Here is a 16,979-nt window from a genome sequence, read left to right as displayed (position 1 = left end):
CTCTTCCCTCATTAAGAGGAAATTTTACCTGAAATATTGGAGTTGTCTTCATAATTGGAAATGAATTTTTCAGAAGGGACTTGAAAAGGGTGTTTGCTTCAAAGCCCCTGCAGAGCAGTTTGACTGATACTCTTGAATAGCCTTTGGAGTTTAAACTTTCTTAAATGATTTTTTAAACTCCAGGTCATTCATGGATCTGCTTGTCTGTGGTGTCATCTCCAGGTCCCACTTTCTCTCTCCACATCCCCTCCATTCTCAAGTCCTGTGGTCTTTTACGTTGTGGAGATGGGGGATTGTCTATGACCACTTTACTCTTTCTTTGACTAACCAGATCACAACAAAGCTTCTGAAATCCAATTCATCTTATTTATTCTTGTGATGAAAGCAGATGACTGCTTATGCATGTCATCTACTGAGATGCCTTCCTCTGGCATTTTTTATAGTCAGTCCAGAGTGCTAGAGCCAGTATAATCTGCCTTATCTGTACCAATCAATACATCACTTCCTAGAGACATTTATGGAATCTTAGAGCTGGAAGGGATCACATGAACCTAATCACCAAGCTGGTTTGAGGCAGATACAGACTTGATGCCTAACACTCTTCTTTCTAACTGTACTCTATTTTTTAAAAAAATATTTTTCTCATCTCTACCACAGGGCCTTTGCATGCACTTCCCCTTTTTCTAGAATGCTCATCCTCTAACCATGGCTGGCTCTCATTCATTATTTATTAAACACCCATTCTTCAGAGAGGCCTTCCCTAACCATCCAATCATTCCTTCATCACCCTTAACACATTCGAAATGATTTTACTTATTTTCTTGCTTCTTATCTATTGTTTGTTCTCCATTATAGCTCAGTGTCTGAAACATTCAGATATTTGCTGAATAAATAAGTATGCTGTTTTGGCCTAAATTCAGTGTTTATTAGCGGCCAGAGGGTCACTAGTCACTTTCTAAAGACTAGTCAAAGTGTGTACACACTGAGTCAGTGCTGCTCCCAAACACAGGCATTCCCCTTCCTTTGAATCATCTTACCCATTTGTATTCAGCTGGGTTTTACTCCCATTTCACAGATTCTCTTTGCTGACGTTCAGTGCTTGATGCAGCAGTCAGGCTGCACTCAGTGGAAGCTGTGACTTACCAGTGTTAGTATGTATGGCTGAGAGCAGAGCAGCCCGTAAAGCGAGGCTGAAGAGCCTGTGAACCGCGTATGCATAGGACCAGGGGAGACGGCACAAATGTGGAGCGCAGCCCTGTCTGCCATCGCAGTGCCGGAGGCAGGGGGCAGAGCAAGCGTTCTGCTCCGCTGCAGAAGGCCAGAGACATGGGCCGGCGGTGGTGGTCTCACAACGACACTTAGCACTAGAAGGGAGGCAGGTGTTAGTCATAGCTGGGGCTTCCTTACCACTGCCCTCAGTGCCTACACAGAGTAACTCACTCAGTACCTACCTCTGAGTGGAAGATTGTTATTCATCCACTTTGCAAATGAGGAAACGGAGACGCAGGAGTTTAATAACGCGCTCAAGGCCACAGAGGAGGTAGTTGAGTCAGCATTCAAACAGAGGCAGGCTGGCTCCATGCTCTTAACTACTAGTCTAAGCCAGATCCCAGATGAGTGTCTTCGGGGGCTGATTCTAACATAGCATAAAGAGAATATTGCACAGATAGGGTGGGGTCAGATAAAGGTTGGAACTGTCTGGAAGATTTCCAGCTAAATTTAGCAGAAGCCAATGAACAGGAAAAAGGCCTGGTCCTGGAAATCAGGCACAGGGCAATCCCAGTCATCTCCATGCCTGAGCTTTGTTCCTAAGAAATGTCCTTGAAAGGTCTACTGCTTGCCTTCCTTCCTGGCCTTTGCTTTCCTTCAAGGTGCCGTGCTCCAGTCCCCAGCCTGACATTGGATTTGTGGCTTAAGTCTGGGTGCAGGTCCTGGGATTAGAGTCTTGATTGTCAGAGCAGATTAAAAGCATTCATAGTGTGCAGCTTCTCAAGAGTCCTGCAGGTTGGGCAGAGTCAGGCAGAGTCTTCTAACCCCTAGACCGCAATCCTTTGTCCAGGAAAGAATATCCTAAGACTTTGGATCCAACATGCTCCATTTTACTGTAAAAACATTACATAAAAATATATAAACCAGTAGCCTAAATGAAGAGCTTTTTAAAAAAGTTAAAAACCTTTTATTTAAGGGTAACTTTTAAGAGCCAGACAAGTTTTTAAAAGACCACATGAACTCTTGACAGAGGTTGTTTTTGAAGTAAACAAAGATTGCATATTTTCAGGTGCTGATAAAAGTGGAATAAAATATGTGGAAAAGACAACATGATAAAAGAAACACTAAGCATGCAGAAGACTCAAGTACCAGGGACCAGGACCCTGTGGAATGTCCTGGAGAGTGGTTAGGGAGGTCACTGGACCCCGCACACAAAGTGACTGGACAGTTAGTGTAGAACCCAGGTGCTGCGAACTGAACGGAAGACAGACCTTAGCTTCTGAAAGCGTAAAAAGCAGAGGCCGAATCCTTCCACTGTCAAGGATTCTGGTTAGAGCTCCAGGGAGATGCCCTGTTGAAGTTAACTTTCGAACTACTGTACCATCTGCTTGCTGTTTAGATCTGAGTGAGCAGATGCTGGTAAAAGGTATCCTGATTCTGTGGCTATGAGAAGGTTCCATTTGGTATTTCCTTCCTGGGCTAGAACCTTGTCTCTTCTGATGTGGAAGACTTGACTAAACTTCTAAAAAATTTTTCCTCCTTGCGCATGTATCAAATACCTAGTGATGGTGGTGATTACAAAGCAAGTATTTTTTCTAGGCTGCTAAAAAAATAGAGCTGATTGGAATTTATTGACACAGAATTGAGCACTATCTTCAGAATTATGTGCACTTCTGAGTAATTCATTTTTCTCCATGTATATTAGGAGCCAGATTCTTAGCTTGATAGCAGGGATAGGATAAGAGAAGTTGGTGTCTCTTGATGGTAGACTGAATTCTCTCTCAGTTACCCCTGCACAGACAGCAATAGGAAAATAAATTTTGAGTGAGTTGCTATTTAGACTAAGAAGATTAATCTCTTTATAAGTCAGTTCATTAAAATGGGCATTATGGAAAGATATATACATTTGTAGATGTAAGAGGCGTCCGTCATTTTCCATGGATTTGAATTTACATGGGCCGTGGGCCTGTTGTTTTATTCTACCTTAATGTTCCTGGGTACTTCTGTTAAGTGATATACAATACATCAAATTCTCTTTTATTATCACCAGGAAGAAGGTGAAACAGCATTGGTAGCCATGACATTAAATTAAGCAGAGTGAACATTTCATTGGGTTCCCCAACTGTTCAGAAGAGAATCCAGGAAAGCAGCTGCTTTGAAAACAACTCAGATTAGACATTAGCCAGAAGAATCTGCTCTTTGCCTTTGTCCAGTATTTTCTTCTAAGCCTGTAGGTTTCTGAATTGTAAGAAGTTTGTGAAATTGTCCAACGATTGCATTGTGAATGGCATCTATATTTATTAAGCCCACTAATGACTTAGCAGATCCAGGTACTTAGCTGGCGATGGTTTGGTGGTTGTTGACCGTGAAACTTGCTGCCTTCACTTTGGCTGACTCTTGTTTACTTGAAGGAACAACCGCATGAATTGAAGGGGTGATGTATTTTTTGTGTGTCTTAGGGAAAACAGAGTTTTCTTTCAACAAATGCATTCATTGAGTGATGGTGTAGCGTTCAAGTGTAATGATGAGGAAGAGACTTTAAATCAATCAGACTCTATCGGTGCTGATCACCATCTTTGGCCATTGCTTAATTTGGCCTTCCCTCTGTCTCTTCGCAGGGTCTGTGTTCTCCAGCAGTGAGGAGTGGCCTTTGAGGTCCAGAATTGCACTCTACTAGCTTTGTGACTTTGAGGAGTTACTCAACACCTCTAAGCCTCAATCTTTCATCTCTAAGATGGGAATGATAATACCTGCTTCTTAGTTTTGCAGTGAGGATCAAATGCATTAGTGCACGTGAAAAATGCCTATGCCTTTTTAGCGAAGTGCTTGATACATGCTAAATCAAATTAAAGTTATTAGCCATTATGTGTGTCCTCTGACATACTTGCTTGACCAAATTGATTAGTCTGTTGTCGCCTAATAACTGTTTAGTGAAGACAAAATGATCGAATCCTTGGGAATGGAGAAGAGCCCAAATGAACTTTGAGGTCAGCAGGAGTTTTCCTGGCCAGAACTTGCCCTCCCTCCTGCCCTATGGTCAAGTGTCTCTAAAATCAAAGGGCATGAAAACCAATGTGAACACATGCAGGGTGCCCGGTGTTGGCTGTATTTAATAGGACTTTTGAGATTTATTTCCCATTACAATGTTTCCAGTGGTGGAAAAAAAAAGCTTGATATCTTAAGTTTAGAATACCATTGTCAAATAAAATGCTTAGATTAAGTAGTGCTTTTATAGTTTTTTGGCTCCTTGTTTTTGCAAACATTCAGTAATTTGTTCTCAACAATGTCATCAACTAATATTCTGTTGTATTGAGATAAGTCTTTTTTTTCTTAGCCTTGTAGCTTTCTTTAGTGGAAGGAGTTTTTAAGTACACAGTTGAGGAAAGAAATCTGTAAGGGTAGGTGTTCTTAAAGAATAGAATTTTTAAATGTTTATAAGCTTCACTTAAACGTGTTTAACTGCCCTAATCAGAACTGGTGTACATCTGTCGCATGAGGGTGCTTTATTCCCTTTCTCAGAACATAACAACATCATCTTAAATATTCTCTGCTTCTCCAAGGCTTTGTGCACAGTAGATAGTCTATAAATGTTTGTTTAATGAATAAATGAAAGAATAGCAACATAACTTACATATACTCTTAGAAATCTTATCTTAGCTGCCTTTAGTGGTTAAACCACTAATATGGATTACGGTAAAACATGATAATTGTAACCCAGGAATTGTGGGTCTTAAAGAGTCTTAAAGATCATCTATTTCTATATGCATATTTGTGTGAAAACTGAAACCCACAGAGCTAGCACTTAGCCACTGTGCTGTACTCCTTCCAAAATTACTGTGGGAGGGCTTGGGGCCCCAAGAGGAGGAGAAAGAGAGGCATGCTGAAAGGGGGCAACAGGAGAAAAGCAAAGTGGGAGGGTTGGATTTGGGAATGAAACACAGTGAGAGTAAAGGGGAGAGAGAGAGATCTAATTAAAAGGTACCTGAGCAGAAGATACACAAGCTCCGTGGCCGTGTCTACAAAGGCAGCCGGGTGCTGGCTTGGCTTTCTGAGGCTCAGGGCTGGGGAGGAGGGGGTCGTGGCTGGGTACCTGCCCTGTGGCTCTTCCCCTCCACCAGGCTTCTCTATTCAGACCCTCCTCCAAACCGCAGGCTTTTGACAGCAGCTCTCTACTGGGGACTTCCACATTTAAACCACCCCATGTCCCTTCCCAGATCTGCAGAGTCATGTATTTAACTGCCTACTCTGGATCTTGCCTTAGATGTCCAGTAGAAATATTAAGCCTAACATGAACAAAATAGAATTCTTGATTTCAAACCCCACTCCTGCTCCATCTCCAAGCCATCTCCCCATCCCCTGGTTGCCCTTGCCGGAAAGGTAGCCATTATCTTTGATTCTTTTTCTTCGTAAGACCTCACATTTGCTCCATAGCTATGCTTTGTCCTTAGTCTCTTTCTCCAGGAGGCTTGTTGAACGTGACCACTTCTCTGTGCACCACGGCTATGGCTCCTTTACAACCCACAGTCACCTCTCAGCCCACCTCCTACAGAGGTCCCCTCAATCATCCCCCAAACTTCACTCTCATCCTATTTTTCTCTGTCTTTCACAGAGCAGCCAAGACGATCCTTTTAAAGTATAAATCAGATGGTGCCAGTGTAATGTACCAATCCCCCTTCCCCAATCGCTCCCCATTCCAAACGGTACAAAATTCCAGCTCCTTACATTGGTTCACTGACACCGTGGGTCTTGTCTCTGCTGCTCCAACTTCATCTCCCCTCACTTTCCTCATTTCCTTCTGGCCACTTCAGTCTTCTTTCTTTTCTTTGAGCGCCTGTGGCTCATTCCCATCTTGGGGACTTTGCAAATTCTGTTCTTGCTGTTTGGAGAGTTCATTCCCAGAATCTTTACATTCAGGTTTCAAGTTGAATGCCTCAGATCTTCTCAGATGATCTCGAGCTAAGCTAAAGGGGTGAAGGGTGTACAGGGGAGCAGTGTGCTTATTTATGTGTGTGTCTGCATGTCTGTCTGTCTTCCGTATTAGAGTGTTCCATGAGCAGAGGAGCCCTTTTTGTTTGTTTGCAGTGGACTGTCTATAGCACATGAAAGAGTGTCTAACACATAGTGAGTGCTCAATGAATGTATGTTAACTGACTGATTACAAAGGGCTTGTTAATACATGCTTAAATAGCTAACAAAAAAAACAGTTCCACAGTATGTGGTCTTTCCAATTTTGTTTATCTAAACTAACTATACTTATCCATTATCTAACTGCATTCATCCATTATCTATTCATACCACTTTGTGTACGGATAGATAATGCTAAAACATTGTGAAAACTGTGCTTTTCTTATGTAAGGCAACTATTCCTGAATTGTTACACTATGAGTTTGTTTGGCCAGCTACCGTTTCGTAGCCACTGCAGAGAGCATATATAGGCTGAATTGAACAACATTTTTATGAATTCCCAATTGATAGAATCCAGATTAATGACGCTTTGCTGTACAATATGATACAAAATATTTTTATTTTGCTGCAATGTATGACAGTAAAAAAACAACTGTGCATAGGCTTCTAAAAATATCTAAATATACATAAAAAGTCAAAATAATTATCCTAAGAGAAAATAAGATTTTTATAGACTTACTGTCTTTTGAAAATTTGGTTTTCTTATAGATTTGCTTCCTTGTTCGTTCATTGACAATGCTGACAAGATGCACTTACAAGGGGGCCGCACACACTGAAGGAAATTGTTACATTTCTTAAAATGACATCAACTTTTATCCTCTGGCATTGGGAAAAGGCAGAATTTTCTCTGGGAAATGACAACAGCAGCAGCAGCAACATAACAATGGAAAGTAGGACACATTTTAACCCTGAATAGCTGTTAAAATGGTACTCATGCTAAACAGCTCTTTAGAGTTGGAAATATTTTCCATAGAGTCCCCAGTCCTTTAGGCCAGTTCAGTGCTACTTACCTAGTGTCTCCTTCATGGAGTTGATGCTTTCAAAGGGAAAAGTCAAAGTGAAGGCAATTTTACGGCACACAGACTTCCTGTAAGCCAGACTTCAGTTTCGATGGTTTGCTATTGTGTGATTTTTTTTGGTGGAAATCTGACTGCATTTTGAGTTAACTGCCTGAAACTGTTCGGGGAGCAACAAACTTGGAGTAGCAGCCAGAGCAGTTGGGAACCGAATGATGAGGACATTCGTTCATCAGAAATTGACAGGACACCTTCTAGCACATCGCGCTGTGCGAATCACAGGACAGCTCGGAAAGTAACTATAAGGCAAGGCCTTGCCACATGGAGCCTCCAGCTTCTAGAGAGAAATGGAAGCTGAAACAACCAGGTGCCAATTCCCAAGGAATAGGTACAGGTGGATGACAGCAAATAAGCAACAAAATGCCATTCTCTCCCGTTTTAAAAACACTCATTTGGAAAGAGGAGAAACTTGAAAATTTTTTGGTAATGATTTTCTGGACCAAAGTTAGGACATAGACCCTGATTTTCTTTTCTGTTTTCTAAATTGGTTTATGTGCAAATCATTGGATTTCAATATCCATTTAACTATTATATTTACTCTTTTATAGAAAATAATAAGTGAAAACAATCTGGGCTGTTTCCAAAAACATACCACTTGCATGGCACTAGGGCGATAACACTCGTGATTATTTTTTCTGTCAAAGCTTTCTTGGAAAAGGATACAGTATTTCTAGCTTTCGTTCTAATAAACAGGACAGCACATTGCTGTTTCCTTTTCCTTTGAAATGACAGGTTTTTCTCTTCACGAAGAAACATAACCTGTTTTGAACGGACCACTGCTCTCCGCCCTCCTCAGGCTACTCTCTCACAGCTCATAGACCCTCACTCAGGGCCCAGCTGGCACCTGCCCTGTGCCCTCCCCCTCGGTACACCCCTCCCTCGCAGGGAGTGTCTGGAAGGAGAATATCCAGGTGAAGTTTAAATTCCTTCCAGTGGTATTTCTAACCAAAAGGGGGAACCTTATCAACTTAAGCAGATGTCCAGATGAAGGCATTTATATTGTATTCCAAGACGTTAGTGGCAGAAATGGTTCATGTTTTGCACATTTCCCATAACTGTTTTTATGTGTCTCTTTCTCTTTATCCCTCTTTGTACTCTCCCTCTCTTTCCTCCTCGCCTTCCCCCCTACAATGTGCCACCCCCCCCCCCACCATAAGACATTTTTTTTTGAACCTGGTGAAAACACATTTCAGATTTTATTTATTCATTTATTTTTTCTTTTTATTTGGTTACATCGGGTCTTAGTTGTGGCACACAGGATCTTCATTGCAGCATGTTTGATCTTTCATTGCGGTGCGCGGGCTTAGTCGCCCTGTGGCATGTGGGATCTTAATTCCCCGACCAGGGATCGAACCCACGTCCCCTGCATTGGAAGGTGGATTCTTAACCACTGGACCACCAGGGAAGTCCCCAGATTTTCTTATTGAAATTACCCACCAGTGATTAGATCTGACATAATTTGAGAACCTCCCCAATGTTTCCATCCAAAGTTTAATGTTCTCTAGAATGTTCTTCATGTTCAGTGGCACAACAGAATTGATATTAGGCTCCATTCAGATACAAACCCAGTCTTACCTGGAGTGATTGACAATTGTAGACCTGTACTACGAAATAATTTCTTTTCAGGGCACTATCTGTGTAATGGGTTGTTTGACTCATTCAATAACTTTTTAATGTGCAGACACTATTCTAGGCGCTTGGAGTACATCACTCAACACAACAGACAAAGATCCCTGCCTTGTGGAGTTGACATTCTGATGGAGAGAGACAGGGCTTATACAATAAACATAACATATGAACAAGCTAATTTATATGATAGAAAGTGATAAAGTATTTTGAAGAAAAATAAAGAAGTACAACAGGCCAAAGGAGATCAGGAGAATGTGGGGCGGAGGTGGGGGTAGTTTACAGGATTAAAGGAGGAGGACTTGGTAAGTCTCACTGAGAAGCTGAGATCTGAACAAAGACTTGTAAGAGTGAGGAAATTGGCCAAGCAGCTCCCTGGGGGAAGAGCAGTCCAGAGAGTGTGGACGACTAAAGCTAGTGTATGCCTGGGGTGTTCAGGAGCAGAAGGGAGGCCTTGTGGCTGGTGCAGAGGTGTGACGTCATGAAGTCGGAAAGGCACCAGGTCCCCAGATTACATGGGGCCCTGCTGGCCTTTTTAAGGACCTTGACTGTTTTTTTGTTGTTTTTTTTTAAACCTGTTTTCTTTTTTTTTTTTCCTCCGAATTTTATTTATCTATTTATTTATTTTTGGCTGTGTTGGGTCTTCATTTCTGTGCGAGGGCTTTCTCTAGCTCTGGCAAGCGGAGGCCACTCTTCATCACTGTGCGCGGGCCTCTCACCATCGCGGCCTCTCTTGTTGCGGAAAACAGGCTCCAGACTCGCAGGCTCAGTAACTGTGGCTCACGGGCCCAGTTGCTCCGCGGCATGTGGGATCTTCCCAGACCAGAGCTCGAACCCGTGTCCCCCGCATTGGCAGGCAGATTCTCAATCACTGCACCACCAGGGAAGCCCGGACCTTGACTTTTATATGGAGCAAAATGGTGAGCTCCTGTGTGGTTCTGGGGAATGGCGCGATCAGACTTAGCATTTTAGAAGGAAAACCCTGGCTGCCGTGGGTTTGAAATAGACTTTGAATGATAGTAGACCTGGGAGAGGAGGCAAAGAGAGAAGTGAGGACACGTGTTAGGAGACTAGTGGGAGGTTGGATTTTCAGGATATTTTGGCGGCAGGGTCAACAGAATTTCCCAATGGATGGGGAGTGGGGTGTGTGAGAGGGTGGAGCCAAATGTCATGCTAAGGTTTTTGTCACAAAGAAAACCTAATCGTCAAAGGGTTAAAGTCTAGGTTTAAGTGTAAACAGCCAAAGGGAGCACAAGGTTTTTGGAAATTTAAGTAGTGGAGGAAGGTGACAAGACAAACAGATCCCAGTTTCAAGGTGCTGTCCCTTCCCCCTTCCCAGCCGGATTCCAGCAGAGGAGTCTTCCCAGCCAGGGCCTGTGCACCCCCCTTTCCTGATGCCTAGAACTCTCTTCTCCAAGCTCTCTGCATAGCTGGCTCATTTGCAGGCTGTAGTCCCCAGAGAGCTCCTCTAGGCCACGCTCCCTAATGTAGCTGTACTTCCGCTCAACTCTGCTAGTTCTCTGTTTCGTTGCCTTTATTGCGCATGTTGCCTTCACAAAGGAGTGTATTTGCTCTCCATTGTCGGTCTTCCTCTCTGGAATGTGCACTCCGTGAATGCACAGACCTTATCACTTTTGCTTGCTGCTGTATCTCCATTATCTAGAACAGTGTCTGGCACACAGCAGATAATCAGCATTGGGTGAAGACCAAGTCTTGATATTACAGGAAGTCAGTAAGTATGTATTAAATCCCTATGGGAAACACCAACAGTCACTGTGTAGGGTTTAAGGGAATATTTTCAAGTAGCATATCTGGGCAAAAAATGAAAACATGAAAATAAATAACATACAGACAACTAGGTAAAGGAACACCACAAGGCACTCAATATATGATTTCTTGGCAAATGATACGAAGGAAAATCAAAGAGATTTATGGAGGGAGCAGAATTTAAAACTGTAGAATTATTGATCTTCAGAGGTAAAGGGACTAGCCCAGTAGCACACACAGGTAGAAATCTTTGCAGCATCTCATTGAGCGTTCTCCAAACATTTCCAAGAACACGAATCACGTTATCATCTGAAGCAGTATATTCTAATCTTTGGATATTCTAATTATTAGAAGGCTGTTTTTCGTAACATGCATAGAGAAATAAGGAGTATGGACTAAGCCGAGAATGATTATTTGGCAGGGGAAGGTGTGGGCAGAGACCCAGAGCTAAGTTGGGGCCAGTGAATAACAGTGAACAGGTTTCTACATGGGAGGAATGGGTAGAAAATAACTATCTCCTATTTCTTTCAGATTGCCACAGAGAGAAGGGTCTGACAAGAGTAGAATTAGCTTCATAGATGAGGGACCAGAGCAAGACCTGACATCATTTTTTACCTACTTAGGACAATTAAAGCTCCCATTAAAAATTTAAAAATTCTACCTCTGCCAGTAAAGCAGCCTGAGTTAAATATCCAGGCAAATCCGAAACTGCTGATGCCAACAAGATTTTTTTTTTTTAATAAGTAAAGCATCAAATTATAGTGAGAAATGTAATCACTTATACTTCTGGAGCTCATACGAATTCTAAGTAGGAGGCTGAACTTTGCTTGCCTGAGGAAGAAAGAGAAACACTTTTAGAACAGTAATAATTTTTTAACTATATAGTTCTGAAGTCATTTCCTTCAGAATGTGTAAAAGCCTGTGGATGGTGGGATTAATTTGGAACTAATTCAAGCAGTGTCTTTAGAGGTTGGGGTTTATTAAAGAGATTGCCTCCAGATTTGAAATCATGTGACTGTTGGACTCTCTCTGGCCGAGGGAGACTAACTCAGTCACAGAAAAGCTAACATCTATGAACCCACAGCAGCAATAGTCTTCCAGATGATTGTCCTCCTTTATATTCTTCCAAATGCTGTAATTTGTTTTAGAATGGACCATTACCAGATTTTATTTTTCGCCCTGAGATTTTGAAGACCAGACGGCACTTCATCTAATCAAAACTACTCAGAAGTTTGACCAACCTTAGACAGTTGCAAATATCAACAGTAAACCTTTCATGTACAATAATCAGAGTAATCCTTGGCTGATTTCAAGGGTGGGATTCCCCTAGGGAGACAAACACTGCTTTAGAAATCAAGGGGGAAATTAGAGGGTTTAATATTTCAACCAGAGTATTTTCAAACTAGCAGAGAAGAAAGTCGAGCTACTTTATATGATTGAATGCATTTCAGGTAAATTGAAGTGAAATCAAGTCCAGGATATTGTCCAAGGAGAATATCAAGTTATTTTAAAGGTAAAAGTCCCTCCAGAATATCTAAAATCAGGAAGAAAAAAGGAGAAGTTAGAATTTAACTGTCTATGTGCGAAGCTTGACATCTTAGTGATTAGAAGATCCAGGATGGGAATCCCTGTGATGCCCCAGGAATGAAACAGAATCTTTTGAATGTATATGTATAACTAATCCCCAGTGTTAGAGGCCAAGTTCACTACCTTCTGGGCTTTATTCTCTTATCTGCCAAATGAGTCAGGATGGGGGACGGGCTGGATTAGGGAATCTCTTAGGTACATTCCAGTTCTCAAATTGGAATCAATTAGATGTGTGTTGGTGGAATTCTTATGACTGTTTCTCATACTTGTTTTATTACAAGAGGTCCTGTGAACTTCTACATGTAGGTTCAGAGAAAAGTGAGGATACATGGAGAAAATGGTTTCTGCTTTGAAAATATGCCCAAGATTTACCCAAAGAACCTCTTGAGAATGTCATTGGATTTTCACATTGGTATTGTTTGCTTAACCTGGCTTTTCTAATGTGCAGATGTCCATAGATTTCCCAGGAAAGAGAAATAAAATTCCCTTGGGGGAAGTTAAAAGCAAATCTCACCATTTGCATAGCTGTGATTTGACATTGGCTTTTTAGATCCCTGAATGTGGGACGCAACTTGGCTTTTCCTCCTGCTTCCAGTTATGTCCCTCTCTCTTCCTTCATGTGAATTCCTTCTCTCTTCCCTGTTTACAAGAGGATCATTCTTGTCTGTCCTGTGGCTCTACTAGCAATCTCTCTGTCTCTCAAGCTTCTGTTGATCCATTAGTCAAGTTTCTCCTTCAGAAGAACTGCAGCCAATATTGATCTTTTTGTACTCCTGCTTCACATGATTTAGCTCTGAATATCATATTACTTATTGCTTTATTTTTTTCCCTCCTTATCGCCCCTCAACTGGTTATATACTTCTTGAAGATAGGATCCTTCTTTAATATGTTGTATATCTACATAGAGCAGCGGTCCCCAACCTTTTTGACACCGGGGACCCGTTTCATGGAAGACAATTTTTCCATGGACGGGAGCTGGGTTGGGGGGATGGTTTCGGGATGATTCAAGCGCATTACATTTATTGTGCACTTTATTTCTATTATTATTACATTGTAATATATAATGAAATAATTATACAACTCGCCATAATGCAGAATCAGTGGGAGCCCTGAGCTTGCTTTCACTTGCCACTCACTGATAGGGTTTTTTGTTTTTTTATAAATTTATTTATTGATTTATTTTTTGGCTGCATTGGGTCTTTGTTGCTGCACGTGGGCTTTCTCTAGTTGTGGCGAGCGGGGACTATTCTTCCTTGTGGTACGCGGGCTTCTCGTTGCAGGCGCTTCTCTTGTTGCGGAGCACAGGCTCTAGGCATGCAGGCTTCAGTAGTTGTGGCACACAGGCTCAGTAGTTGTGGCTCATGGGCTCTAGAGCGCAGGCTCAGTTGTTGTGGCGCACGGGCTTAGTTGCTCCGCAGTACCTGGGATCTTCCCAGACCAGGGCTCGAACCCATGTCCCCTGCATTGGCAGGTGGATTCTTAACCACTGCGCCACCAGGGAAGTCCCACTGATAGGGTTTTGATGTGAGTCTGCAAGCGATTTATTATGGTCTCCGTGCAGTCAAACCTCTCTGCTAATGATAATCTGTATTTGCAGCCGCTCCCCAGCACTAGCATCACTGCCTCAGCTCCACCTCAGATCATCAGGCATTAGATTCTCATAAGGAGCACGCAGCCTAGATCTCTCGCATGCGCAGTTCACAGTAGGGTTCACGCTCTTATGAGAATCTAATGCCGCCCGCTGATCTGACAGGAGGCGGAGCTCAGGTGGTAATGCGAGCCATGGGGAGCGGCTATAAATACAGATGAAGCTTCGCTCGCTCACCCGCTGCTCACCTCCTGCTGTGAGGCCTGGTTCCTGGTTCCTGGGTACCCCTGATGTAGAGTATAGCCTCGTATTTGGCTGTTTTCTTCAGGAGCCTTGATTTTCTTTTGTAACCTCATTCTCAGAGTTCTGAAAGCCAAAATGACATTCTGAAATCTGTTTTAACAGCTGTCAGCCACTGGTATAAATGTAATGATCAGTTCAAATGATAGTACATTCTAATGCAGTTGTGTGTGTACATGCACATGCATGTATGTATCACTTTATAATAAAAGCACCGATTTTTGTCATGTACTTCTCTTGGGAGCACAGTGGTACTCCACACGTCCTGGGTGTAATGGAAGTGTGTAGCTTATAGTTGACACCACTCTGGAAGGTCCTTGTGTAAGGAAGGAAGAGGAAGCAGCAACCTGGGGAAGGGACTGTAGCAGACATGGTCAAATATATTCCAGCACACAAGGGGCTCCTTTTCTTTCTTACACAGAAGATTTTATCTTTTTTTTCCTAATGATCAACTAGGACTGGGATGTGGATTGCGGTGTATTTTTTAAAGTGGAATTTCTTACACTTTATTCTATTCTGTTTTATTAAAATGTTTACATATTTTCTGTCCCATTATTGGTTATGTACTAGTAGTTGGGCTTGGCTAGCCTATGATGCAATAACAAATAAATCTTGAAATCATGAGAGTTTAACAAAACAAATGTTTATTTTTCTCTCATGTCACAATTGAAGGATTGGATGGTTTCCTCAATGGCTCTTCATATAGGGACTTGGGGACCCAGTGATGATCTTCCAGTATATTCCAGAAAAAAGTTTGCCTGCTCCACTCCCATATAAAAGGAGTATATAAAAAGTTTCTTGATGAATTAAACAACTAACAGCATGAATTCTCTTTTATTCATGCAGATTAACTATACTTCCTGTCCCCCAAACCCCGCCCACCCCCCACACACACGAGTTTTTTCATTCATCGTATCTGTTCATAGATAAATAATAATTGCAAAAGAGAGTGAGCTTGGAACAACAGGACCTTCTGGAACATAGCACATGGGTGTGTAATCCTAAAATGAAAGTTGCCTTCTGAGAAACTTAAGACTTGAAATAACTGGCCTTTTCTTCATTCCAACCCTCGTAGTGCCCAACACACATCAGTGACGCAACAAATATTTGTGGAGCAAATGAACTCAAAACTTTCCTTAGCTTTGCCTTTACCTTGGCGCTAATTTGCTTTTTTACGTTACCTGTCTAAAAATCTTCCCTATCATTTCCTGTCCCTGCCTGTATTTGCAGTGAATGCTTTGAAACAGAGATCTGGACTTCATCTGTTGTAACTTGACATTAAAAATTGGGGTTAAGGAATGTTTTCCAAATTCAAGAATTTACCCTTTTTTTGGAACTGACATGATGTGACTTTCGTAATGTAAGCAGAAACTTAATGAAACCATCAAATATGTAAACTGCAAAGATTTAAAGAAGAGAAATAGATTAAAGTGACTGAAGATAGTTACTGAATTAAAATCCATTCAGTGGCATTTTTCAAATGTCACCTGAATCACTCTGTATAGAGTCATTTCGGCTGCTTTCAGTATCACAGCCTTAAGGATGATGCAGTATAGGGACAATAAAGATACGGTGTAAATTGTGAACAAAGGAAAAAAGAATTTTATTTGTTTATGGTTTAAATAGGCTATATCTGAGCAACTTTTCACTCAAATGACACTTATCAAGTGGTTGTTTTTTTAGAGTAGAGAGGGGAGCTTGCAAAACTGTGTAAATCAGGCAATCTACATTCACATTTTGATGATCAGCAAATCACTTATTCATTTGCTAGAGTAAAGCGGATTCATGAAATCAATAAGTTGGTTATTCATTTATGCCGGATACTTTTTTTTTCCCTTTTGAAGAGTCCATAAAGCAAACACTTAACATTTCATTGAGCTAAAAAAAAATGAGAGCATATTTCTAGCAAATGTCTTCAGCTTCCTTTACCTTGTGTTTCTGTCTTGTTGAGAAATGCTCAAGGCAAGTCGTCACCATTGGTGTGAGATCAGTGGATGGTTATATTAATGTTAGTGATGGGGACTTTTCTGCAGACATTTGTGAAAACAGGCATGCTGTAAACCGGTTAGGGATGAGTTTAATTTTTACATTTGTGAATTAAGGACTGAAGTTTCTTATGTATTTTAAGAAAATAAAACGTTACCTTGTTGCTTTGGAGGTCACAAAATGGAATTGGGTTCATATAACCAATTTCCATATAAAAATTAAGAGTTTCCATGATGAATTTCAGATCAAGGTATTAATTTGCATACATATCCATCCAAACTGCAGATTATTAGGGGCTCCAAATGTTTCCTTCTAAAATGCACTACCTTCTTGGCCTTGCCTCTTGCTCTTTTGTGTTTTTTGAGGCTGAGGAACATGCACATGATCTGCTGCTTTAAAATTAACTGTGGAAATATGCTCTGGAGGGATTCTTTGGTCATGTACATTTCACTATACCTGAAATATGTTTGCTCTTGGGTAATGAATGCATTGCAACTATGTTGCAGTATGATGCTGTGCAGTTGATTATTTTGGATTTAATGAAGAAGAGTCACTGTCAGATGGTTCCTCAAAATGAAAACTCCACTTTGCTCCACATGTGAACTTTTTCATAATGTAAAGCTATAAAATCGAGAGTTTCGCTATGGAACAGATACTAAGCATGATGCTGATTCTGAGCTGTCAGCACACACCTGAGCTTGTTGAAGAAATGAAAACAACAAATTTCAAGTCTGCCCTGAAAAGCTTGAGTCTCTGTCATGCTCAGCCAAAATCAAAGTCAAAATTCAGACTAACATTATTTAGCCCTTTTGTAGCTGTTCTCTAGGTATAGTCATACTATCTATAGAGTTGTGCGAAGAACAAAATGTTGCTCT

General features: G+C 41.4%; 1 protein-coding gene across 5 annotated transcripts in view; it reads left to right on the top strand.

Moving 5' to 3' along the window:
* The window catches only part of CCDC85A (coiled-coil domain containing 85A), a 196,896-nt gene that overhangs the window by 136,788 nt on the left and 43,129 nt on the right, over positions 1-16,979 (top strand). The window lies entirely within an intron of this gene.

This window comes from Balaenoptera physalus (assembly GCF_965194825.1).
Source record: "Balaenoptera physalus genome assembly, chromosome: 15".
Taxonomy (NCBI): domain Eukaryota; kingdom Metazoa; phylum Chordata; class Mammalia; order Artiodactyla; family Balaenopteridae; genus Balaenoptera; species Balaenoptera physalus.
This window is presented reverse-complemented; position numbering and strand designations above follow the sequence as displayed.